The following is a 27,310-nucleotide window of genomic DNA, read 5'->3' as shown; positions in this document are numbered from 1 at the left end:
GTGGTGTCCCGCACACATCCAGGGGAGCCCCGTTTCCGCCTCCTAGCTCGAGATGAGGGATCCTTTCCCTGTTTCGTAGGGAAAGAATTCCCGGCGTTCCCGTCGCATCTCAAGAGGAGGCGCTCTCCACAGGAAAGGCGAGAGGAACTCCAGGGTCATGCCACCATTCCAAGAGTCCCCCAGATGTGTCAGTCCATTCCAGAGGAACCTGTTTTCCCTGCACTGCCTTGACGTTCAAGCCGAGGATCGACTCCCACCACGTGTGCACGTGGGACAGCCCTGTGGGAAAGCCTCGTGGGAAAGCCTCGTGGGAAAGACTCGAGGGAAAACCATAGATCTTTTAATCCACGTGGCGGACTGCGTGACACTGCTGCTACCGCTCTGGAGGAAAGCGCAAGTGCATGCCCGCATTCGAGACGAGGACTGACTCCCCTGGGGAGACTCCAGAAGTACCCCAAGATCCATGTCAGCACTGGAGAGGAATCCTCAGGTTCCGGCCCCGACTCCACACAAGGTCTTAGGCCCCGGCATCGACGGGAGAGGAATCCCGAGAGGCCCCCGAGGAACTCGCATGGGGACTGGCCTTTCCTGAGGCCACCAGAGCGGGTCCCTGAGGTCCCCGTTGTAAGTCGAGACCACCTGCCGCAACTCGAGAAAATCCAGGAGGTTTTGCCCTCCAGGCGTGATGAGGCCCATTTCCGGTGAGGCTTCTCGAGGCCAATCACGTCTAAGCACTGGAACTTCCAAAGGGTCCTTCACACCCTTGCTGCAACTCAAGAAGTTCCCCGACATACCCGTCTCCACTCGAGAGGAAGCACGTGGGGTCCCGCACACATCCAGGGGAGACCCGTTTCCGCCTCCTAGCTCGAGATGAGGGATCCTTTCCCTGTTTCGTAGGGAAAGAATTCCCGGCGTTCCCGTCGCATCTCAAGAGGAGGCGCTCTCCACGGAAAGGCGAGAGGAACTCCAGGGTCGTGACACCATTCCAAGAGTCCCCCAGATGTGTCAGTCCATTCCAGAGGAACCTGTTTTCCCTGCACTGCCTTGACGTTCAAGCCGAGGATCGACTCCCACCACGTGTGCACGTGGGACAGCCCTGTGGGAAAGCCTCGTGGGAAAGCCTCGTGGGAAAGACTCGAGGGAAAACCATAGATCCTTTGATCCACGCGGCGGACTGCGTGACACTGCTTCTACCGCTCTGGAGGAAAGCGCAAGTGCATGCCCGCATTCGAGACGAGGACTGACTCCCCTGGGGAGACTCCAGAAGTACCCCAAGATCCATGTCAGCACTGGAGAGGAATCCTCAGGTTACGGCCCCGACTCCACACAAGGTCTTAGGCCCCGGCATCGACGGGAGAGGAATCCCGAGAGGCCCCCGAGGAACTCGCATGGGGACTGGCCTTTCCTGAGGCCACCAGAGCGGGTCCCTGAGGTCCCCGTTGTAAGTCGAGAGCACCTGCCGCAACTCGAGAAAATCCAGGAGGTTTTGCCCTCCAGGCGAGATGAGGCCCATTTCCGCTGAGGCTTCTCGAGGGCAATCACATCTAACCACTGGAACTTCCAAAGGGTCCTTCACACCCTTGCTGCAACTCAAGAAGTTCCCCGACATACCCGTCTGCACTCGAGAGGAAGAACGTGGTGTCCCGCACACATCCAGGGGTGCCCCGTTTCCGCCTCCTAGCTCGAGATGAGGGATCCTTTCCCTGTTTCGTAGGGAAAGAATTCCCGGCGTTCCCGTCGCATCTCAAGAGGAGGCGCTCTCCACAGGAAAGGCGAGAGGAACTCCAGGGTCATGCCACCATTCCAAGAGTCCCCCAGATGTGTCAGTCCATTCCAGAGGAACCTGTTTTCCCTGCACTGCCTTGACGTTCAAGCCGAGGATCGACTCCCACCACGTGTGCACGTGGGACAGCCCTGTGGGAAAGCCTCGTGGGAAAGCCTCGTGGGAAAGACTCGAGGGAAAACCATAGATCCTTTGATCCACGCGGCGGACTGCGTGACACTGCTGCTACCGCTCTGGAGGAAAGCGCAAGTGCATGCCCGCATTCGAGACGAGGACTGACTCCCCTGGGGAGACTCCAGAAGTACCCCAAGATCCATGTCAGCACTGGAGAGGAATCCTCAGGTTCCGGCCCCGACTCCACACAAGGTCTTAGGCCCCGGCATCGACGGGAGAGGAATCCCGAGAGGCCCCCGAGGAACTCGCATGGGGACTGGCCTTTCCTGAGGCCACCAGAGCGGGTCCCTGAGGTCCCCGTCGTAAGTCGAGAGCACCTGCCGCAACTCGGGAAAATCCAGGAGGTTTTGCCCTCCAGGCGAGATGAGGCCCATTTCCGCTGAGGCTTCTCGAGGCTAATCACGTCTAACCACTGGAACTTCCAAAGGGTCCTTCACACCCTTGCTGCAACTCAAGAAGTTCCCTGACATACCCGTCTCCACTCGAGAGGAAGCACGTGGGTCCCGCACACATCCAGGGGAGCCCCGTTTCCGCCTCCTAGCTCGAGAGGAGGGATCCTTTCCCTGTTTCTTGGGGAAGAATTCCCGGCGTTCCCGTCGCATCTCAAGAGGAGGCGCTCTCCACAGGAAAGGCGAGAGGAACTCCAGGGTCGTGCCACCATTCCAAGAGTCAACCAGATGTGTCAGTCCATTCCAGAGGAACCTGTTTTCCCTGCACTGCCTTGACGTTCAAGCCGAGGATCGACTCCCACCACGTGTGCACGTGGGACAGCCCTGTGGGAAAGCCTCGTGGGAAAGCCTCGTGGGAAAGACTCGAGGGAAAACCATAGATCCTTTAATCCACGTGGCGGACTGCGTGACACTGCTGCTACCGCTCTGGAGGAAAGCGCAAGTGCATGCCCGCATTCGAGACGAGGACTGACTCCCCTGGGGAGACTCCAGAAGTACCCCAAGATCCATGTCAGCACTGGAGAGGAATCCTCAGGGTCCGGCCCCGACTCCACACAAGGTCTTAGGCCCCGGCATCGACGGGAGAGGAATCCTGAGAGGCCCCCGAGGAACTCGCATGGGGACTGGCCTTTCCTGAGGCCACCAGAGCGGGTCCCTGAGGTCCCCGTTGTAAGTCGAGAGCACCTGCCACAACTCGAGAAAATCCAGGAGTTTTTGCCCTCCAGGCGAGATGAGGCCCATTTCCGCTGAGGCTACTCGAGGCCAATCACATCTAACCACTGGAACTTCCAAAGGGTCTTCACACCCTTGCTGCAACTCAAGAAGTTCCCCGACATACCCGTCTGCACTCGAGAGGAAGCACGTGGTGTCCCGCACACATCCAGGGGAGCCCCGTTTCCGCCTCCTAGCTTGAGATGAGGGATCCTTTCCCTGTTTCATAGGGAAAGAATTCCCGGCGTTCCCGTCGCATCTCAAGAGGAGGCGCTCTCCACAGGAAAGGCGAGAGGAACTCCAGGGTCGTGACACCATTCCAAGAGTCCCCCAGATGTGTCAGTCCATTCCAGAGGAACCTGTTTTCCCTGCACTGCCTTCACGTTCAAGCCGAGGATCGACTCCCACCACGAGTGCACGTGGGACAGCCCTGTGGGAAAGCCTCGTGGGAAAGCCTCGTGGGAAAGACTCGAGGGAAAACCATAGATCCTTTGATCCACGCGGCGGACTGCGTGACACTGCTGCTACCGCTCTGGAGGAAAGCGCAAGTGCATGCCCGCATTCGAGACGAGGACTGACTCCCCTGGGGAGACTCCAGAAGTACCCCAAGATCCATGTCAGCACTGGAGAGGAATCCTCAGGTTCCGGCCCCGACTCCACACAAGGTCTTAGGCCCCGGGATCGACGGGAGAGGAATCCCGAGAGGCCCCCGAGGAACTCGCATGGGGACTGGCCTTTCCTGAGGCCACCAGAGCGGGTCCGTGAGGTCCCCGTCGTAAGTCGAGAGCACCTGCCGCAACTCGGGAAAATCCAGGAGGTTTTGCCCTCCAGGCGAGATGAGGCCCATTTCCGCTGAGGCTTCTCGAGGCCAATCACGTCTAACCACTGGAACTTCCAAAGGGTCCTTCACACCCTTGCTGCAACTCAAGAAGTTCCCCGACATACCCGTCTCCACTCGAGAGGAAGCACGTGGTGTCCCGCACACATCCAGGGGAGCCCCGTTTCCGCCTCCTAGCTCGAGATGAGGGATCCTTTCCCTGTTTCGTAGGGAAAGAATTCCCGGCGTTCCCGTCGCATCTCAAGAGGAGGCGCTCTCCACAGGAAAGGCGAGAGGAACTCCAGGGTCATGCCACCATTCCAAGAGTCCCCCAGATGTGTCAGTATATTCCAGAGGAATCTGTTTTCCCTGCACTGCCTTGACGTTCAAGCCGAGGATCGACTCCCACCACGTGTGCACGTGGGACAGCCCTGTGGGAAAGCCTCGTGGGAAAGCCTCGTGGGAAAGACTCGAGGGAAAACCATAGATCCTTTGATCCACGCGGCGGACTGCGTGACACTGCTGCTACCGCTCTGGAGGAAAGCACAAGTGCATGCCCGCATTCGAGACGAAGACTGACTCCCCTGGGGAGACTCCAGAAGTACCCCAAGATCCATGTCAGCACTGGAGAGGAATCCTCAGGTTCCGGCCCCGACTCCACACAAGGTCTTAGGCCCCGTCATCGACGGGAGAGGATCCCCAGAAGAACTCGCATGGGGACTGGCCTTTCCTGAGGCCACCAGAGCGGTTCCCTGAGGTCCTCGTCGTAAGTCGAGAGCACCTGCCGCAACTCGAGAAAATCCAGGAGGTTTTGCCCTCCAGGCGAGATGAGGCCCATTTCCGCTGAGGCTTCTCGAGGCTAATCACGTCTAACCACTGGAACTTCCAAAGGGTCCTTCACACCGTTGCTGCAACTGAAGAAGTTCCCCGACATACCCGTCTCCACTCGAGAGGAAGCACGTGGGTCCCGCACACATCCAGGGGAGCCCCGTTTCCGCCTCCTAGCTCGAGAGGAGGGATCCTTTCCCTGTTTCTTGGGGAAGAATTCCCGGCGTTCCCGTCGCATCTCAAGAGGAGGCGCTCTCCACAGAAAAGGCGAGAGGAACTCCAGGGTCGTGCCACCATTCCAAGAGTCACCCAGATGTGTCAGTCCATTCCAGAGGAACCTGTTTTCCCTGCACTGCCTTGACGTTCAAGCCGAGGATCGACTCCCACCACGTGTGCACGTGGGACAGCCCTGTGGGAAAGCCTCGTGGGAAAGCCTCGTGGGAAAGACTCGAGGGAAAACCATAGATCCTTTAATCCACGTGGCGGACTGCGTGACACTGCTGCTACCGCTCTGGAGGAAAGCGCAAGTGCATGCCCGCATTCGAGACGAGGACTGACTCCCCTGGGGAGACTCCAGAAGTACCCCAAGATCCATGTCAGCACTGGAGAGGAATCCTCAGGTTCCGGCCCCGACTCCACACAAGGTCTTAGGCCCGGCATCGACGGGAGAGGAATCCCGAGAGGCCCCCGAGGAACTCGCATGGGGACTGGCCTTTCCTGAGGCCACCAGAGCGGGTCCCTGAGGTCCCCGTTGTAAGTCGAGAGCACCTGCCGCAACTCGAGAAAATCCAGGAGGTTTTGCCCTCCAGGCGTGATGAGGCCCATTTCCGCTGAGGCTTCTCGAGGCCAATCACGTCTAAGCACTGGAACTTCCAAAGGGTCCTTCACACCCTTGCTGCAACTCAAGAAGTTCCCCGACATACCCGTCTCCACTCGAGAGGAAGCACGTGGGGTCCCGCACACATCCAGGGGAGCCCCGTTTCCGCCTCCTAGCTCGAGATGAGGGATCCTTTCCCTGTTTCGTAGGGAAAGAATTCCCGGCGTTCCCGTCGCATCTCAAGAGGAGGCGCTCTCCACAGGAAATGCGAGAGGAACTCCAGGGTCGTGACACCATTCCAAGAGTCCCCCAGATGTGTCAGTCCATTCCAGAGGAACCTGTTTTCCCTGCACTGCCTTGACGTTCAAGCCGAGGATCGACTCCCACCACGAGTGCACGTGGGACAGCCCTGTGGGAAAGCCTCGTGGGAAAGCCTCGTGGGAAAGACTCGAGGGAAAACCATAGATCCTTTGATCCACGCGGCGGACTGCGTGACACTGCTGCTACCGCTCTGGAGGAAAGCGCAAGTGCATGCCCGCATTCGAGACGAGGACTGACTCCCCTGGGGAGACTCCAGAAGTACCCCAAGATCCATGTCAGCACTGGAGAGGAATCCTCAGGTTCCGGCCCCGACTCCACACAAGGTCTTAGGCCCCGGGATCGACGGGAGAGGAATCCCGAGAGGCCCCCGAGGAACTCGCATGGGGACTGGCCTTTCCTGAGGCCACCAGAGCGGGTCCGTGAGGTCCCCGTCGTAAGTCGAGAGCACCTGCCGCAACTCGAGAAAATCCAGGAGGTTTTGCCCTCCAGGCGAGATGAGGCCCATTTCCGCTGAGGCTTCTCGAGGCCAATCACGTCTAACCACTGGAACTTCCAAAGGGTCCTTCACACCCTTGCTGCAACTCAAGAAGTTCCCCGACATACCCGTCTCCACTCGAGAGGAAGCACGTGGGGTCCCGCACACATCCAGGGGAGCCCCGTTTCCGCCTCCTAGCTCGAGATGAGGGATCCTTTCCCTGTTTCGTAGGGAAAGAATTCCCGGCGTTCCCGTCGCATCTCAAGAGGAGGCGCTCTCCACAGGAAATGCGAGAGGAACTCCAGGGTCGTGACACCATTCCAAGAGTCCCCCAGATGTGTCAGTCCATTCCAGAGGAACCTGTTTTCCCTGCACTGCCTAGACGTTCAAGCCGAGGATCGACTCCCACCACGTGTGCACGTGGGACAGCCCTGTGGGAAAGCCTCGTGGGAAAGCTTCGTGGGAAAGACTCGAGGGAAAACCATAGATCCTTTGATCCACGCGGCGGACTGCGTGACACTGCTGCTACCGCTCTGGAGGAAAGTGCAAGTGCATGCCCGCATTCGAGACGAGGACTGAATCCCCTGGGGAGACTCCAGAAGTACCCCAAGATCCATGTCAGCACTGGAGAGGAATCCTCAGGTTCCGGCCCCGACTCCACACAAGGTCTTAGGCCCCGGCATCGACGGGAGAGGAATCCCGAGAGGCCCCCGAGGAACTCGCATGGGGACTGGCCTTTCCTGAGGCCACCAGAGCGGGTCCCTGAGGTCCCCGTCGTAAGTCGAGAGCACCTGCCGCAACTCGAGAAAATCCAGGAGGTTTTGCCCTCCAGGCGAGATGAGGCCCATTTCCGCTGAGGCTTCTCGAGGCCAATCACATCTAACCACTGGAACTTCCAAAGGGTCCTTCACACCCTTGCTGCAACTCAAGAAGTTCCCCGACATACCCGTCTGCACTCGAGAGGAAGCACGTGGTGTCCCGCACACATCCAGGGGAGCCCCGTTTCTGCCTCCTAGCTCGAGATGAGGGATCCTTTCCCTGTTTCGTAGGGAAAGAATTCCCGGCGTTCCCGTCGCATCTCAAGAGGAGGCGCTCTCCACAGGAAAGGCGAGAGGAACTCCAGGGTCATGCCACCATTCCAAGAGTCCCCCAGATGTGTCTGTCCATTCCAGAGGAACCTGTTTTCCCTGCACTGCCTTGACGTTCAAGCCGAGGATCGACTCCCACCACGTGTGCACGTGGGACAGCCCTGTGGGAAAGCCTCGTGGGAAAGCCTCGTGGGAAAGACTCGAGGGAAAACCATAGATCCCTTGATCCACGCGGCGGACTGCGTGACACTGCTGCTACCGCTCTGGAAGAAAGCGCAAGTGCATGCCCGCATTCGAGACGAGGACTGACTCCCCTGGGGAGACTCCAGAAGTACCCCAAGATCCATGTCAGCACTGGAGAGGAATCCTCAGGTTCCGGCCCCGACTCCACACAAGGTCTTAGGCCCCGGGATCGACGGGAGAGGAATCCCGAGAGGCCCCCGAGGAACTCGCATGGGGACTGGCCTTTCCTGAGGCCACCAGAGCGGGTCCGTGAGGTCCCCGTCGTAAGTCGAGAGCACCTGCCGCAACTCGAGAAAATCCAGGAGGTTTTGCCCTCCAGGCGAGATGAGGCCCATTTCCGCTGAGGCTTCTCGAGGCCAATCACGTCTAACCACTGGAACTTCCAAAGGGTCCTTCACACCCTTGCTGCAACTCAAGAAGTTCCCCGACATACCCGTCTCCACTCGAGAGGAAGCACGTGGGGTCCCGCACACATCCAGGGGAGCCCCGTTTCCGCCTCCTAGCTCGAGATGAGGGATCCTTTCCCTGTTTCGTAGGGAAAGAATTCCCGGCGTTCCCGTCGCATCTCAAGAGGAGGCGCTCTCCACAGGAAATGCGAGAGGAACTCCAGGGTCGTGCCACCATTCCAAGAGTCCCCCAGATGTGTCAGTCCATTCCAGAGGAACCTGTTTTCCCTGCACTGCCTAGACGTTCAAGCCGAGGATCGACTCCCACCACGTGTGCACGTGGGACAGCCCTGTGGGAAAGCCTCGTGGGAAAGCTTCGTGGGAAAGACTCGAGGGAAAACCATAGATCCTTTGATCCACGCGGCGGACTGCGTGACACTGCTGCTACCGCTCTGGAGGAAAGTGCAAGTGCATGCCCGCATTCGAGACGAGGACTGAATCCCCTGGGGAGACTCCAGAAGTACCCCAAGATCCATGTCAGCACTGGAGAGGAATCCTCAGGTTCCGGCCCCGACTCCACACAAGGTCTTAGGCCCCGGCATCGACGGGAGAGGAATCCCGAGAGGCCCCCGAGGAACTCGCATGGGGACTGGCCTTTCCTGAGGCCACCAGAGCGGGTCCCTGAGGTCCCCGTCGTAAGTCGAGAGCACCTGCCGCAACTCGAGAAAATCCAGGAGGTTTTGCCCTCCAGGCGAGATGAGGCCCATTTCCGCTGAGGCTTCTCGAGGCCAATCACATCTAACCACTGGAACTTCCAAAGGGTCCTTCACACCCTTGCTGCAACTCAAGAAGTTCCCCGACATACCCGTCTGCACTCGAGAGGAAGCACGTGGTGTCCCGCACACATCCAGGGGAGCCCCGTTTCTGCCTCCTAGCTCGAGATGAGGGATCCTTTCCCTGTTTCGTAGGGAAAGAATTCCCGGCGTTCCCGTCGCATCTCAAGAGGAGGCGCTCTCCACAGGAAAGGCGAGAGGAACTCCAGGGTCATGCCACCATTCCAAGAGTCCCCCAGATGTGTCTGTCCATTCCAGAGGAACCTGTTTTCCCTGCACTGCCTTGACGTTCAAGCCGAGGATCGACTCCCACCACGTGTGCACGTGGGACAGCCCTGTGGGAAAGCCTCGTGGGAAAGCCTCGTGGGAAAGACTCGAGGGAAAACCATAGATCCCTTGATCCACGCGGCGGACTGCGTGACACTGCTGCTACCGCTCTGGAAGAAAGCGCAAGTGCATGCCCGCATTCGAGACGAGGACTGACTCCCCTGGGGAGACTCCAGAAGTACCCCAAGATCCATGTCAGCACTGGAGAGGAATCCTCAGGTTCCGGCCCCGACTCCACACAAGGTCTTAGGCCCCGGCATCGACGGGAGAGGAATCCCGAGAGGCCCCCGAGGAACTCGCATGGGGACTGGCCTTTCCTGAGGCCACCAGAGCGGGTCCCTGAGGTCCCCGTCGTAAGTCGAGAGCACCTGCCGCAACTCGAGAAAATCCAGGAGGTTTTGCCCTCCAGGCGAGATGAGGCCCATTTCCGCTGAGGCTTCTCGAGGCTAATCACGTCTAACCACTGGAACTTCCAAAGGGTCCTTCACACCCTTGCTGCAACTCAAGAAGTTCCCCGACATACCCGTCTCCACTCGAGAGGAAGCACGTGGGTCCCGCACACATCCAGGGGAGCCCCGTTTCCGCCTCCTAGCTCGAGAGGAGGGATCCTTTCCCTGTTTCTTGGGGAAGAATTCCCGGCGTTCCCGTCGCATCTCAAGAGGAGGCGCTCTCCACAGGAAAGGCGAGAGGAACTCCAGGGTCGTGCCACCATTCCAAGAGTCAACCAGATGTGTCAGTCCATTCCAGAGGAACCTGTTTTCCATGCACTGCCTTGACGTTCAAGCCGAGGATCGACTCCCACCACGTGTGCACGTGGGACAGCCCTGTGGGAAAGCCTCGTGGGAAAGCCTCGTGGGAAAGACTCGAGGGAAAACCATAGATCCTTTAATCCACGTGGCGGACTGCGTGACACTGCTGCTACCGCTCTGGAGGAAAGCGCAAGTGCATGCCCGCATTCGAGACGAGGACTGACTCCCCTGGGGAGACTCCAGAAGTACCCCAAGATCCATGTCAGCACTGGAGAGGAATCCTCAGGGTCCGGCCCCGACTCCACACAAGGTCTTAGGCCCCGGCATCGACGGGAGAGGAATCCCGAGAGGCCCCCGAGGAACTCGCATGGGGACTGGCCTTTCCTGAGGCCACCAGAGCGGGTCCCTGAGGTCCCCGTTGTAAGTCGAGAGCACCTGCCACAACTCGAGAAAATCCAGGAGTTTTTGCCCTCCAGGCGAGATGAGGCCCATTTCCGCTGAGGCTACTCGAGGCCAATCACATCTAACCACTGGAACTTCCAAAGGGTCTTCACACCCTTGCTGCAACTCAAGAAGTTCCCCGACATACCCGTCTGCACTCGAGAGGAAGCACGTGGTGTCCCGCACACATCCAGGGGAGCCCCGTTTCCGCCTCCTAGCTTGAGATGAGGGATCCTTTCCCTGTTTCATAGGGAAAGAATTCCCGGCGTTCCCGTCGCATCTCAAGAGGAGGCGCTCTCCACAGGAAAGGCGAGAGGAACTCCAGGGTCGTGACACCATTCCAAGAGTCCCCCAGATGTGTCAGTCCATTCCAGAGGAACCTGTTTTCCCTGCACTGCCTTCACGTTCAAGCCGAGGATCGACTCCCACCACGAGTGCACGTGGGACAGCCCTGTGGGAAAGCCTCGTGGGAAAGCCTCGTGGGAAAGACTCGAGGGAAAACCATAGATCCTTTGATCCACGCGGCGGACTGCGTGACACTGCTGCTACCGCTCTGGAGGAAAGCGCAAGTGCATGCCCGCATTCGAGACGAGGACTGACTCCCCTGGGGAGACTCCAGAAGTACCCCAAGATCCATGTCAGCACTGGAGAGGAATCCTCAGGTTCCGGCCCCGACTCCACACAAGGTCTTAGGCCCCGGGATCGACGGGAGAGGAATCCCGAGAGGCCCCCGAGGAACTCGCATGGGGACTGGCCTTTCCTGAGGCCACCAGAGCGGGTCCGTGAGGTCCCCGTCGTAAGTCGAGAGCACCTGCCGCAACTCGAGAAAATCCAGGAGGTTTTGCCCTCCAGGCGAGATGAGGCCCATTTCCGCTGAGGCTTCTCGAGGCCAATCACGTCTAACCACTGGAACTTCCAAAGGGTCCTTCACACCCTTGCTGCAACTCAAGAAGTTCCCCGACATACCCGTCTGCACTCGAGAGGAAGCACGTGGTGTCCCGCACACATCCAGGGGAGCCCCGTTTCCGCCTCCTAGCTCGAGATGAGGGATCCTTTCCCTTTTTCGTAGGGAAAGAATTCCCGGCGTTCCCGTCGCATCTCAAGAGGAGGCGCTCTCCACAGGAAAGGCGAGAGGAACTCCAGGGTCATGCCACCATTCCAAGAGTCCCCCAGATGTGTCAGTCCATTCCAGAGGAATCTGTTTTCCCTGCACTGCCTTGACGTTCAAGCCGAGGATCGACTCCCACCACGTGTGCACGTGGGACAGCCCTGTGGGAAAGCCTCGTGGGAAAGCCTCGTGGGAAAGACTCGAGGGAAAACCATAGATCCTTTGATCCACGCGGCGGACTGCGTGACACTGCTGCTACCGCTCTGGAGGAAAGCACAAGTGCATGCCCGCATTCGAGACGAGGACTGACTCCCCTGGGGAGACTCCAGAAGTACCCCAAGATCCATGTCAGCACTGGAGAGGAATCCTCAGGTTCCGGCCCCGACTCCACACAAGGTCTTAGGCCCCGGCATCGACGGGAGAGGATCCCCAGAAGAACTCGCATGGGGACTGGCCTTTCCTGAGGCCACCAGAGCGGTTCCCTGAGGTCCTCGTCGTAAGTCGAGAGCACCTGCCGCAACTCGAGAAAATCCAGGAGGTTTTGCCCTCCAGGCGAGATGAGGCCCATTTCCGCTGAGGCTTCTCGAGGCTAATCACGTCTAACCACTGGAACTTCCAAAGGGTCCTTCACACCGTTGCTGCAACTGAAGAAGTTCCCCGACATACCCGTCTCCACTCGAGAGGAAGCACGTGGGTCCCGCACACATCCAGGGGAGCCCCGTTTCCGCCTCCTAGCTCGAGAGGAGGGATCCTTTCCCTGTTTCTTGGGGAAGAATTCCCGGCGTTCCCGTCGCATCTCAAGAGGAGGCGCTCTCCACAGGAAATGCGAGAGGAACTCCAGGGTCGTGCCACCATTCCAAGAGTCACCCAGATGTGTCAGTCCATTCCAGAGGAACCTGTTTTCCCTGCACTGCCTTGACGTTCAAGCCGAGGATCGACTCCCACCACGTGTGCACGTGGGACAGCCCTGTGGGAAAGCCTCGTGGGAAAGCCTCGTGGGAAAGACTCGAGGGAAAACCATAGATCCTTTGATCCACGCGGCGGACTGCGTGACACTGCTTCTACCGCTCTGGAGGAAAGCGCAAGTGCATGCCCGCATTCGAGACGAGGACTGACTCCCCTGGGGAGACTCCAGAAGTACCCCAAGATCCATGTCAGCACTGGAGAGGAATCCTCAGGTTCCGGCCCCGACTCCACACAAGGTCTTAGGCCCCGGCATCGACGGGAGAGGAATCCCGAGAGGCCCCCGAGGAACTCGCATGGGGACTGGCCTTTCCTGAGGCCACCAGAGCGGGTCCCTGAGGTCCCCGTTGTAAGTCGAGAGCACCTGCCGCAACTTGAGAAAATCCAGGAGGTTTTGCCCTCCAGGCGAGATGAGGCCCATTTCCGCTGAGGCTTCTCGAGGCCAATCACATCTAACCACTGGAACTTCCAAAGGGTCCTTCACACCCTTGCTGCAACTCAAGAAGTTCCCCGACATACCCGTCTGCACTCGAGAGGAAGAACGTGGTGTCCCGCACACATCCAGGGGTGCCCGTTTCCGCCTCCTAGCTCGAGATGAGGGATCCTTTCCCTGTTTCGTAGGGAAAGAATTCCCGGCGTTCCCGTCGCATCTCAAGAGGAGGCGCTCTCCACAGGAAAGGCGAGAGGAACTCCAGGGTCATGCCACCATTCCAAGAGTCCCCCAGATGTGTCAGTCCATTCCAGAGGAACCTGTTTTCCCTGCACTGCCTTGACGTTCAAGCCGAGGATCGACTCCCACCACGTGTGCACGTGGGACAGCCCTGTGGGAAAGCCTCGTGGGAAAGCCTCGTGGGAAAGACTCGAGGGAAAACCATAGATCCTTTGATCCACGCGGAGGACTGCGTGACACTGCTGCTACCGCTCTGGAGGAAAGCGCAAGTGCATGCCCGCATTCGAGACGAGGACTGACTCCCCTGGGGAGACTCCAGAAGTACCCCAAGATCCATGTCAGCACTGGAGAGGAATCCTCAGGTTCCGGCCCCGACTCCACACAAGGTCTTAGGCCCCGGCATCGACGGGAGAGGAATCCCGAGAGGCCCACGAGGAACTCGCATGGGGACTGGCCTTTCCTGAGGCCACCAGAGCGGGTCCCTGAGGTCCCCGTCGTAAGTCGAGAGCACCTGCCGCAACTCGAGAAAATCCAGGAGGTTTTGCCCTCCAGGCGAGATGAGGCCCATTTCCGCTGAGGCTTCTCGAGGATAATCACGTCTAACCACTGGAACTTCCAAAGGCTCTTCACACCCTTGCTGCAACTCAAGAAGTTCCCCGACATACCCGTCTGCACTCGAGAGGAAGCACGTGGGGTCCCGCACACATCCAGGGGAGCCCCGTTTCCGCCTCCTAGCTCGAGATGAGGGATCCTTTCCCTGTTTCGTAGGGAAAGAATTCCCGGCGTTCCCGTCGCATCTCAAGAGGAGGCGCTCTCCACAGGAAATGCGAGAGGAACTCCAGGGTCGTGACACCATTCCAAGAGTCCCCCAGATGTGTCAGTCCATTCCAGAGGAACCTGTTTTCCCTGCACTGCCTTGACGTTCAAGCCGAGGATCGACTCCCACCACGTGTGCACGTGGGACAGCCCTGTGGGAAAGCCTCGTGGGAAAGCCTCGTGGGAAAGACTCGAGGGAAAACCATAGATCCTTTGATCCACGCGGCGGACTGCGTGACACTGCTTCTACCGCTCTGGAGGAAAGCGCAAGTGCATGCCCGCATTCGAGACGAGGACTGACTCCCCTGGGGAGACTCCAGAAGTACCCCAAGATCCATGTCAGCACTGGAGAGGAATCCTCAGGTTCCGGCCCCGACTCCACACAAGGTCTTAGGCCCCGGCATCGACGGGAGAGGAATCCCGAGAGGCCCCCGAGGAACTCGCATGGGGACTGGCCTTTCCTGAGGCCACCAGAGCGGGTCCCTGAGGTCCCCGTTGTAAGTCGAGAGCACCTGCCGCAACTTGAGAAAATCCAGGAGGTTTTGCCCTCCAGGCGAGATGAGGCCCATTTCCGCTGAGGCTTCTCGAGGCCAATCACATCTAACCACTGGAACTTCCAAAGGGTCCTTCACACCCTTGCTGCAACTCAAGAAGTTCCCCGACATACCCGTCTGCACTCGAGAGGAAGAACGTGGTGTCCCGCACACATCCAGGGGTGCCCGTTTCCGCCTCCTAGCTCGAGATGAGGGATCCTTTCCCTGTTTCGTAGGGAAAGAATTCCCGGCGTTCCCGTCGCATCTCAAGAGGAGGCGCTCTCCACAGGAAAGGCGAGAGGAACTCCAGGGTCATGCCACCATTCCAAGAGTCCCCCAGATGTGTCAGTCCATTCCAGAGGAACCTGTTTTCCCTGCACTGCCTTGACGTTCAAGCCGAGGATCGACTCCCACCACGTGTGCACGTGGGACAGCCCTGTGGGAAAGCCTCGTGGGAAAGCCTCGTGGGAAAGACTCGAGGGAAAACCATAGATCCTTTGATCCACGCGGAGGACTGCGTGACACTGCTGCTACCGCTCTGGAGGAAAGCGCAAGTGCATGCCCGCATTCGAGACGAGGACTGACTCCCCTGGGGAGACTCCAGAAGTACCCCAAGATCCATGTCAGCACTGGAGAGGAATCCTCAGGTTCCGGCCCCGACTCCACACAAGGTCTTAGGCCCCGGCATCGACGGGAGAGGAATCCCGAGAGGCCCACGAGGAACTCGCATGGGGACTGGCCTTTCCTGAGGCCACCAGAGCGGGTCCCTGAGGTCCCCGTCGTAAGTCGAGAGCACCTGCCGCAACTCGAGAAAATCCAGGAGGTTTTGCCCTCCAGGCGAGATGAGGCCCATTTCCGCTGAGGCTTCTCGAGGCTAATCACGTCTAACCACTGGAACTTCCAAAGGGTCTTCACACCCTTGCTGCAACTCAAGAAGTTCCCCGACATACCCGTCTGCACTCGAGAGGAAGCACGTGGGGTCCCGCACACATCCAGGGGAGCCCCGTTTCCGCCTCCTAGCTCGAGATGAGGGATCCTTTCCCTGTTTCGTAGGGAAAGAATTCCCGGCGTTCCCGTCGCATCTCAAGAGGAGGCGCTCTCCACAGGAAAGGCGAGAGGAACTCCAGTGTCGTGACACCATTCCAAGAGTCCCCCAGATGTGTCAGTCCATTCCAGAGGAACCTGTTTTCCCTGCACTGCCTAGACGTTCAAGCCGAGGATCGACTCCCACCACGTGTGCACGAGGGACAGCCCTGTGGGAAAGCCTCATGGGAAAGCTTCGTGGGAAAGACTCGAGGGAAAACCATAGATCCTTTGATCCACGCGGCGGACTGAGTGACACTGCTGCTACCGCTCTGGAGGAAAGTGCAAGTGCATGCCCGCATTCGAGACGAGGACTGAATCCCCTGGGGAGACTCCAGAAGTACCCCAAGATCCATGGCAGCAATGGAGAGGAATCCTCAGGTTCCGGCCCCGACTCCACACAAGGTCTTAGGCCCCGGCATCGACGGGAGAGGAATCCCGAGAGGCCCCCGAGGAACTCGCATGGGGACTGGCCTTTCCTGAGGCCACCAGAGCGGGTCCCTGAGGTCCCCGTTGTAAGTCGAGAGCACCTGCCACAACTCGAGAAAATCCAGGAGGTTTTGCCCTCCAGGCGTGATGAGGCCCATTTCCGCTGAGGCTTCTCGAGGCCAATCACGTCTAAGCACTGGAACTTCCAAAGGGTCCTTCACACCCTTGCTGCAACTCAAGAAGTTCCCCGACATACCCGTCTCCACTCGAGAGGAAGCACGTGGGGTCCCGCACACATCCAGGGGAGACCCGTTTCCGCCTCCTAGCTCGAGATGAGGGATCCTTTCCCTGTTTCGTAGGGAAAGAATTCCCGGCGTCCCCGTCGCATCTCAAGAGGAGGCGCTCTCCACAGGAAATGCGAGAGGAACTCCAGGGTCGTGACACCATTCCAAGAGTCCCCCAGATGTGTCAGTCCATTCCAGAGGAACCTGTTTTCCCTGCACTGCCTTGACGTTCAAGCCGAGGATCGACTCCCACCACGTGTGCACGTGGGACAGCCCTGTGGGAAAGCCTCGTGGGAAAGCCTCGTGGGCAAGACTCGAGGGAAAACCATAGATCCTTTGATCCACGCGGCGGACTGCGTGACACTGCTTCTACCGCTCTGGAGGAAAGCGCAAGTGCATGCCCGCATTCGAGACGAGGACTGACTCCCCTGGGGAGACTCCAGAAGTACCCCAAGATCCATGTCAGCACTGGAGAGGAATCCTCAGGTTCCGGCCCCGACTCCACACAAGGTCTTAGGCCCCGGCATCGACGGGAGAGGAATCCCGAGAGGCCCCCGAGGAACTCGCATGGGGACTGGCCTTTCCTGAGGCCACCAGAGCGGGTGCCTGTGGTCCCCGTCGTAAGTCGAGAGCACCTGCCGCAACTCGAGAAAATCCAGGAGGTTTTGCCCTCCAGGCGAGATGAGGCCCATTTCCGCTGAGGCTTCTCGAGGCTAATCACGTCTAACCACTGGAACTTCCAAAGGGTCCTTCACACCCTTGCTGCAACTCAAGAAGTTCCCCGACATACCCGTCTCCACTCGAGAGGAAGCACGTGGGTCCCGCACACATCCAGGGGAGCCCCGTTTCCGCCTCCTAGCTCGAGAGGAGGGATCCTTTCCCTGTTTCTTGGGGAAGAATTCCCGGCGTTCCCGTCGCATCTCAAGAGGAGGCGCTCTCCACAGGAAAGGCGAGAGGAACTCCAGGGTCGTGCCACCATTCCAAGAGTCAACCAGATGTGTCAGTCCATTCCAGAGGAACCTGTTTTCCCTGCACTGCCTTGACGTTCAAGCCGAGGATCGACTCCCACCACGTGTGCACGTGGGACAGCCCTGTGGGAAAGCCTCGTGGGAAAGCCTCGTGGGAAAGACTCGAGGGAAAACCATAGATCCTTTAATCCACGTGGCGGACTGCTTGACACAGCTGCTACCGCTCTGGAGGAAAACGCAAGTGCATGCCCGCATTCGAGACGAGGACTGACTCCCCTGGGGAGACTCCAGAAGTACCCCAAGATCCATGTCAGCACTGGAGAGGAATCCTCAGGTTCCGGCCCCGACTCCACACAAGGTCTTAGGCCCAGGCATCGACGGGAGAGGAATCCCGAGAGGCCCCCGAGGAACTCGCATGGGGACTGGCCTTTCCTGAGGCCACCAGAGCGGGTCCCTGAGGTCCCCGTTGTAAGTCGAGAGCACCTGCCACAACTCTAGAAAATCCAGGAGTTTTTGCCCTCCAGGCGAGATGAGGCCCATTTCCGCTGAGGCTACTCGAGGCCAATCACATCTAACCACTGGAACTTCCAAAGGGTCTTCACACCCTTGCTGCAACTCAAGAAGTTCCCCGACATACCCGTCTGCACTCGAGAGGAAGCACGTGGTGTCCCGCACACATCCAGGGGAGCCCCGTTTCCGCCTCCTAGCTTGAGATGAGGGATCCTTTCCCTGTTTCGTAGGGAAAGAATTCCCGGCGTTCCCGTCGCATCTCAAGAGGAGGCGCTCTCCACAGGAAAGGCGAGAGGAACTCCAGGGTCGTGACACCATTCCAAGAGTCCCCCAGATGTGTCAGTCCATTCCAGAGGAACCTGTTTTCCCTGCACTGCCTTCACGTTCAAGCCGAGGATCGACTCCCACCACGAGTGCACGTGGGACAGCCCTGTGGGAAAGCCTCGTGGGAAAGCCTCGTGGGAAAGACTCGAGGGAAAACCATAGATCCTTTGATCCACGCGGCGGACTGCGTGACACTGCTGCTACCGCTCTGGAGGAAAGCGCAAGTGCATGCCCGCATTCGAGACGAGGACTGACTCCCCTGGGGAGACTCCAGAAGTACCCCAAGATCCATGTCAGCACTGGAGAGGAATCCTCAGGTTCCGGCCCCGACTCCACACAAGGTCTTAGGCCCCGGGATCGACGGGAGAGGAATCCCGAGAGGCCCCCAAGGAACTCGCATGGGGACTGGCCTTTCCTGAGGCCACCAGAGCGGGTCCGTGAGGTCCCCGTCGTAAGTCGAGAGCACCTGCCGCAACTCGAGAAAATCCAGGAGGTTTTGCCCTCCAGGCGAGATGAGGCCCATTTCCGCTGAGGCTTCTCGAGGCCAATCACGTCTAACCACTGGAACTTCCAAAGGGTCCTTCACACCCTTGCTGCAACTCAAGAAGTTCCCCGACATACCCGTCTCCACTCGAGAGGAAGCACGTGGGTCCCGCACACATCCAGGGGAGCCCCGTTTCCGCCTCCTAGCTCGAGAGGAGGGATCCTTTCCCTGTTTCTTGGGGAAGAATTCCCGGCGTTCCCGTCGCATCTCAAGAGGAGGCGCTCTCCACAGAAAAGGCGAGAGGAACTCCAGGGTCGTGCCACCATTCCAAGAGTCAACCAGATGTGTCAGTCCATTCCAGAGGAACCTGTTTTCCCTGCACTGCCTTGACGTTCAAGCCGAGGATCGACTCCCACCACGTGTGCACGTGGGACAGCCCTGTGGGAAAGCCTCATGGGAAAGCCTCGTGGGAAAGACTCGAGGGAAAACCATAGATCCTTTAATCCACGTGGCGGACTGCGTGACACTGCTGCTACCGCTCTGGAGGAAAGCGCAAGTGCATGCCCGCATTCGAGACGAGGACTGACTCCCCTGGGGAGACTCCAGAAGTACCCCAAGATCCATGTCAGCACTGGAGAGGAATCCTCAGGGTCCGGCCCCGACTCCACACAAGGTCTTAGGCCCCGGCATCGACGGGAGAGGAATCCCGAGAGGCCCCCGAGGAACTCGCATGGGGACTGGCCTTTCCTGAGGCCACCAGAGCGGGTCCCTGAGGTCCCCGTCGTAAGTCGAGAGCACCTGCCACAACTCGAGAAAATCCAGGAGTTTTTGCCCTCCAGGCGAGATGAGGCCCATTTCCGCTGAGGCTACTCGAGGCCAATCACATCTAACCACTGGAACTTCCAAAGGGTCTTCACACCCTTGCTGCAACTCAAGAAGTTCCCCGACATACCCGTCTGCACTCGAGAGGAAGCACGTGGTGTCCCGCACACATCCAGGGGAGCCCCGTTTCCGCCTCCTAGCTTGAGATGAGGGATCCTTTCCCTGTTTCATAGGGAAAGAATTCCCGGCGTTCCCGTCGCATCTCAAGAGGAGGCGCTCTCCACAGGAAAGGCGAGAGGAACTCCAGGGTCGTGACACCATTCCAAGAGTCCCCCAGATGTGTCAGTCCATTCCAGAGGAACCTGTTTTCCCTGCACTGCATTCACGTTCAAGCCGAGGATCGACTCCCACCACGAGTGCACGTGGGACAGCCCTGTGGGAAAGCCTCGTGGGAAAGCCTCGTGGGAAAGACTCGAAGGAAAACCATAGATCCTTTGATCCACGCGGCGGACTGCGTGACACTGCTGCTACCGCTCTGGAGGAAAGCGCAAGTGCATGCCCGCATTCGAGACGAGGACTGACTCCCCTGGGGAGACTCCAGAAGTACCCCAAGATCCATGTCAGCACTGGAGAGGAATCCTCAGGTTCCGGCCCCGACTCCACACAAGGTCTTAGGCCCCGGCATCGACGGGAGAGGAATCCCGAGAGGCCCCCGAGGAACTCGCATGGGGACTGGCCTTTCCTGAGGCCACCAGAGCGGGTCCCTGAGGTCCCCGTCGTAAGTCGAGAGCACCTGCCGCAACTCGAGAAAATCCAGGAGGTTTTGCCCTCCAGGCGAGATGAGGCCCATTTCCGCTGAGGCTTCTCGAGGCCAATCACGTCTAACCACTGGAACTTCCAAAGGGTCCTTCACACCCTTGCTGCAACTCAAGAAGTTCCCCGACATACCCGTCTGCACTCGAGAGGAAGCACGTGGTGTCCCGCACACATCCAGGGGAGCCCCGTTTCCGCCTCCTAGCTCGAGATGAGGGATCCTTTCCCTTTTTCGTAGGGAAAGAATTCCCGGCGTTCCCGTCGCATCTCAAGAGGAGGCGCTCTCCACAGGAAAGGCGAGAGGAACTCCAGGGTCATGCCACCATTCCAAGAGTCCCCCAGATGTGTCAGTCCATTCCAGAGGAATCTGTTTTCCCTGCACTGCCTTGACGTTCAAGCCGAGGATCGACTCCCACCACGTGTGCACGTGGGACAGCCCTGTGGGAAAGCCTCGTGGGAAAGCCTCGTGGGAAAGACTCGAGGGAAAACCATAGATCCTTTGATCCACGCGGCGGACTGCGTGACACTGCTGCTACCGCTCTGGAGGAAAGCACAAGTGCATGCCCGCATTCGAGACGAGGACTGACTCCCCTGGGGAGACTCCAGAAGTACCCCAAGATCCATGTCAGCACTGGAGAGGAATCCTCAGGTTCCGGCCCCGACTCCACACAAGGTCTTAGGCCCCGGCATCGACGGGAGAGGATCCCCAGAAGAACTCGCATGGGGACTGGCCTTTCCTGAGGCCACCAGAGCGGTTCCCTGAGGTCCTCGTCGTAAGTCGAGAGCACCTGCCGCAACTCGAGAAAATCCAGGAGGTTTTGCCCTCCAGGCGAGATGAGGCCCATTTCCGCTGAGGCTTCTCGAGGCTAATCACGTCTAACCACTGGAACTTCCAAAGGGTCCTTCACACCGTTGCTGCAACTGAAGAAGTTCCCCGACATACCCGTCTCCACTCGAGAGGAAGCACGTGGGTCCCGCACACATCCAGGGGAGCCCCGTTTCCGCCTCCTAGCTCGAGAGGAGGGATCCTTTCCCTGTTTCTTGGGGAAGAATTCCCGGCGTTCCCGTCGCATCTCAAGAGGAGGCGCTCTCCACAGGAAAGGCGAGAGGAACTCCAGGGTCGTGCCACCATTCCAAGAGTCAACCAGATGTGTCAGTCCATTCCAGAGGAACCTGTTTTCCCTGCACTGCCTTGACGTTCAAGCCGAGGATCGACTCCCACCACGTGTGCACGTGGGACAGCCCTGTGGGAAAGCCTCGTGGGAAAGCCTCGTGGGAAAGACTCGAGGGAAAACCATAGATCCTTTGATCCACGCGGCGGACTGCGTGACACTGCTGCTACCGCTCTGGAGGAAAGCGCAAGTGCATGCCCGCATTCGAGACGAGGACTGACTCCCCTGGGGAGACTCCAGAAGTACCCCAAGATCCATGTCAGCACTGGAGAGGAATCCTCAGGTTCCGGCCCCGACTCCACACAAGGTCTTAGGCCCCGGCATCGACGGGAGAGGAATCCCGAGAGGCCCCCGAGGAACTCGCATGGGGACTGGCCTTTCCTGAGGCCACCAGAGCGGTTCCCTGAGGTCCCCGTTGTAAGTCGAGAGCACCTGCCGCAACTTGAGAAAATCCAGGAGGTTTTGCCCTCCAGGCGAGATGAGGCCCATTTCCGCTGAGGCTTCTCGAGGCCAATCACATCTAACCACTGGAACTTCCAAAGGGTCCTTCACACCCTTGCTGCAACTCAAGAAGTTCCCCGACATACCCGTCTGCACTCGAGAGGAAGAACGTGGTGTCCCGCACACATCCAGGGGTGCCCGTTTCCGCCTCCTAGCTCGAGATGAGGGATCCTTTCCCTGTTTCGTAGGGAAAGAATTCCCGGCGTTCCCGTCGCATCTCAAGAGGAGGCGCTCTCCACAGGAAAGGCGAGAGGAACTCCAGGGTCATGCCACCATTCCAAGAGTCCCCCAGATGTGTCAGTCCATTCCAGAGGAACCTGTTTTCCCTGCACTGCCTTGACGTTCAAGCCGAGGATCGACTCCCACCACGTGTGCACGTGGGACAGCCCTGTGGGAAAGCCTCGTGGGAAAGCCTCGTGGGAAAGACTCGAGGGAAAACCATAGATCCTTTGATCCATGCGGAGGACTGCGTGACACTGCTGCTACCGCTCTGGAGGAAAGCGCAAGTGCATGCCCGCATTCGAGACGAAGACTGACTCCCCTGGGGAGACTCCAGAAGTACCCCAAGATCCATGTCAGCACTGGAGAGGAATCCTCAGGTTCCGGCCCCGACTCCACACAAGGTCTTAGGCCCCGGCATCGACGGGAGAGGAATCCCGAGAGGCCCACGAGGAACTCGCATGGGGACTGGCCTTTCCTGAGGCCACCAGAGCGGGTCCCTGAGGTCCCCGTCGTAAGTCGAGAGCACCTGCCGCAACTCGAGAAAATCCAGGAGGTTTTGCCCTCCAGGCGAGATGAGGCCCATTTCCGCTGAGGCTTCTCGAGGATAATCACGTCTAACCACTGGAACTTCCAAAGGGTCTTCACACCCTTGCTGCAACTCAAGAAGTTCCCCGACATACCCGTCTGCACTCGAGAGGAAGCACGTGGGGTCCCGCACACATCCAGGGGAGCCCCGTTTCCGCCTCCTAGCTCGAGATGAGGGATCCTTTCCCTGTTTCGTAGGGAAAGAATTCCCGGCGTTCCCGTCGCATCTCAAGAGGAGGCGCTCTCCACAGGAAATGCGAGAGGAACTCCAGGGTCGTGACACCATTCCAAGAGTCCCCCAGATGTGTCAGTCCATTCCAGAGGAACCTGTTTTCCCTGCACTGCCTTGACGTTCAAGCCGAGGATCGACTCCCACCACGTGTGCACGTGGGACAGCCCTGTGGGAAAGCCTCGTGGGAAAGCCTCGTGGGAAAGACTCGAGGGAAAACCATAGATCCTTTGATCCACGCGGCGGACTGCGTGACACTGCTTCTACCGCTCTGGAGGAAAGCGCAAGTGCATGCCCGCATTCGAGACGAGGACTGACTCCCCTGGGGAGACTCCAGAAGTACCCCAAGATCCATGTCAGCACTGGAGAGGAATCCTCAGGTTCCGGCCCCGACTCCACACAAGGTCTTAGGCCCCGGCATCGACGGGAGAGGAATCCCGAGAGGCCCCCGAGGAACTCGAATGGGGACTGGCCTTTCCTGAGGCCACCAGAGCGGGTCCCTGAGGTCCCCGTTGTAAGTCGAGAGCACCTGCCGCAACTTGAGAAAATCCAGGAGGTTTTGCCCTCCAGGCGAGATGAGGCCCATTTCCGCTGAGGCTTCTCGAGGCCAATCACATCTAACCACTGGAACTTCCAAAGGGTCCTTCACACCCTTGCTGCAACTCAAGAAGTTCCCCGACATACCCGTCTGCACTCGAGAGGAAGAACGTGGTGTCCCGCACACATCCAGGGGTGCCCGTTTCCGCCTCCTAGCTCGAGATGAGGGATCCTTTCCCTGTTTCGTAGGGAAAGAATTCCCGGCGTTCCCGTCGCATCTCAAGAGGAGGCGCTCTCCACAGGAAAGGCGAGAGGAACTCCAGGGTCATGCCACCATTCCAAGAGTCCCCCAGATGTGTCAGTCCATTCCAGAGGAACCTGTTTTCCCTGCACTGCCTTGACGTTCAAGCCGAGGATCGACTCCCACCACGTGTGCACGTGGGACAGCCCTGTGGGAAAGCCTCGTGGGAAAGCCTCGTGGGAAAGACTCGAGGGAAAACCATAGATCCTTTGATCCACGCGGAGGACTGCGTGACACTGCTGCTACCGCTCTGGAGGAAAGCGCAAGTGCATGCCCGCATTCGAGACGAGGACTGACTCCCCTGGGGAGACTCCAGAAGTACCCCAAGATCCATGTCAGCACTGGAGAGGAATCCTCAGGTTCCGGCCCCGACTCCACACAAGGTCTTAGGCCCCGGCATCGACGGGAGAGGAATCCCGAGAGGCCCACGAGGAACTCGCATGGGGACTGGCCTTTCCTGAGGCCACCAGAGCGGGTCCCTGAGGTCCCCGTCGTAAGTCGAGAGCACCTGCCGCAACTCGAGAAAATCCAGGAGGTTTTGCCCTCCAGGCGAGATGAGGCCCATTTCCGCTGAGGCTTCTCGAGGATAATCACGTCTAACCACTGGAACTTCCAAAGGGTCTTCACACCCTTGCTGCAACTCAAGAAGTTCCCCGACATACCCGTCTGCACTCGAGAGGAAGCACGTGGGGTCCCGCACACATCCAGGGGAGCCCCGTTTCCGCCTCCTAGCTCGAGATGAGGGATCCTTTCCCTGTTTCGTAGGGAAAGAATTCCCGGCGTTCCCGTCGCATCTCAAGAGGAGGCGCTCTCCACAGGAAAGGCGAGAGGAACTCCAGTGTCGTGACACCATTCCAAGAGTCCCCCAGATGTGTCAGTCCATTCCAGAGGAACCTGTTTTCCCTGCACTGCCTAGACGTTCAAGCCGAGGATCGACTCCCACCACGTGTGCACGAGGGACAGCCCTGTGGGAAAGCCTCGTGGGAAAGCTTCGTGGGAAAGACTCGAGGGAAAACCATAGATCCTTTGATCCACGTGGCGGACTGAGTGACACTGCTGCTACCGCTCTGGAGGAAAGTGCAAGTGCATGCCCGCATTCGAGACGAGGACTGAATCCCCTGGGGAGACTCCAGAAGTACCCCAAGATCCATGTCAGCAATGGAGAGGAATCCTCAGGTTCCGGCCCCGACTCCACACAAGGTCTTAGGCCCCGGCATCGACGGGAGAGGAATCCCGAGAGGCCCCCGAGGAACTCGCATGGGGACTGGCCTTTCCTGAGGCCACCAGAGCGGGTCCCTGAGGTCCCCGTTGTAAGTCGAGAGCACCTGCCGCAACTCGAGAAAATCCAGGAGGTTTTGCCCTCCAGGCGTGATGAGGCCCATTTCCGCTGAGGCTTCTCGAGGCCAATCACGTCTAAGCACTGGAACTTCCAAAGGGTCCTTCACACCGTTGCTGCAACTCAAGAAGTTCCCCGACATACCCGTCTCCACTCGAGAGGAAGCACGTGGGGTCCCGCACACATCCAGGGGAGACCCGTTTCCGCCTCCTAGCTCGAGATGAGGGATCCTTTCCCTGTTTCGTAGGGAAAGAATTCCCGGCGTCCCCGTCGCATCTCAAGAGGAGGCGCTCTCCACAGGAAATGCGAGAGGAACTCCAGGGTCGTGACACCATTCCAAGAGTCCCCCAGATGTGTCAGTCCATTCCAGAGGAACCTGTTTTCCCTGCACTGCCTTGACGTTCAAGCCGAGGATCGACTCCCACCACGTGTGCACGTGGGACAGCCCTGTGGGAAAGCCTCGTGGGAAAGCCTCGTGGGCAAGACTCGAGGGAAAACCATAGATCCTTTGATCCACGCGGCGGACTGCGTGACACTGCTTCTACCGCTCTGGAGGAAAGCGCAAGTGCATGCCCGCATTCGAGACGAGGACTGACTCCCCTGGGGAGACTCCAGAAGTACCCCAAGATCCATGTCAGCACTGGAGAGGAATCCTCAGGTTCCGGCCCCGACTCCACACAAGGTCTTAGGCCCCGGCATCGACGGGAGAGGAATCCCGAGAGGCCCCCGAGGAACTCGCATGGGGACTGGCCTTTCCTGAGGCCACCAGAGCGGGTGCCTGTGGTCCCCGTCGTAAGTCGAGAGCACCTGCCGCAACTCGAGAAAATCCAGGAGGTTTTGCCCTCCAGGCGAGATGAGGCCCATTTCCGCTGAGGCTTCTCGAGGCTAATCACGTCTAACCACTGGAACTTCCAAAGGGTCCTTCACACCCTTGCTGCAACTCAAGAAGTTCCCCGACATACCCGTCTCCACTCGAGAGGAAGCACGTGGGTCCCGCACACATCCAGGGGAGCCCCGTTTCCGCCTCCTAGCTCGAGAGGAGGGATCCTTTCCCTGTTTCTTGGGGAAGAATTCCCGGCGTTCCCGTCGCATCTCAAGAGGAGGCGCTCTCCACAGGAAAGGCGAGAGGAACTCCAGGGTCGTGCCACCATTCCAAGAGTCAACCAGATGTGTCAGTCCATTCCAGAGGAACCTGTTTTCCATGCACTGCCTTGACGTTCAAGCCGAGGATCGACTCCCACCACGTGTGCACGTGGGACAGCCCTGTGGGAAAGCCTCGTGGGAAAGCCTCGTGGGAAAGACTCGAGGGAAAACCATAGATCCTTTGATCCACGCGGCGGACTGCGTGACACTGCTGCTACCGCTCTGGAGGAAAGCGCAAGTGCATGCCCGCATTCGAGACGAGGACTGACTCCCCTGGGGAGACTCCAGAAGTACCCCAAGATCCATGTCAGCACTGGAGAGGAATCCTCAGGTTCCGGCCCCGACTCCACACAAGGTCTTAGGCCCCGGGATCGACGGGAGAGGAATCCCGAGAGGCCCCCGAGGAACTCGCATGGGGACTGGCCTTTCCTGAGGCCACCAGAGCGGGTCCGTGAGGTCCCCGTCGTAAGTCGAGAGCACCTGCCGCAACTCGAGAAAATCCAGGAGGTTTTGCCCTCCAGGCGAGATGAGGCCCATTTCCGCTGAGGCTTCTCGAGGCCAATCACGTCTAACCACTGGAACTTCCAAAGGGTCCTTCACACCCTTGCTGCAAGTCAAGAAGTTCCCCGACATACCCGTCTGCACTCGAGAGGAAGCACGTGGTGTCCCGCACACATCCAGGGGAGCCCCGTTTCCGCCTCCTAGCTCGAGATGAGGGATCCTTTCCCTTTTTCGTAGGGAAAGAATTCCCGGCGTTCCCGTCGCATCTCAAGAGGAGGCGCTCTCCACAGGAAAGGCGAGAGGAACTCCAGGGTCATGCCACCATTCCAAGAGTCCCCCAGATGTGTCAGTCCATTCCAGAGGAATCTGTTTTCCCTGCACTGCCTTGACGTTCAAGCCGAGGATCGACTCCCACCACGTGTGCACGTGGGACAGCCCTGTGGGAAAGCCTCGTGGGAAAGCCTCGTGGGAAAGACTCGAGGGAAAACCATAGATCCTTTGATCCACGCGGCGGACTGCGTGACACTGCTGCTA

This window comes from Ovis canadensis, chromosome 7 (assembly GCF_042477335.2).
Source record: "Ovis canadensis isolate MfBH-ARS-UI-01 breed Bighorn chromosome 7, ARS-UI_OviCan_v2, whole genome shotgun sequence".
NCBI lineage: Eukaryota > Metazoa > Chordata > Mammalia > Artiodactyla > Bovidae > Ovis > Ovis canadensis.
This window is presented reverse-complemented; position numbering follows the sequence as displayed.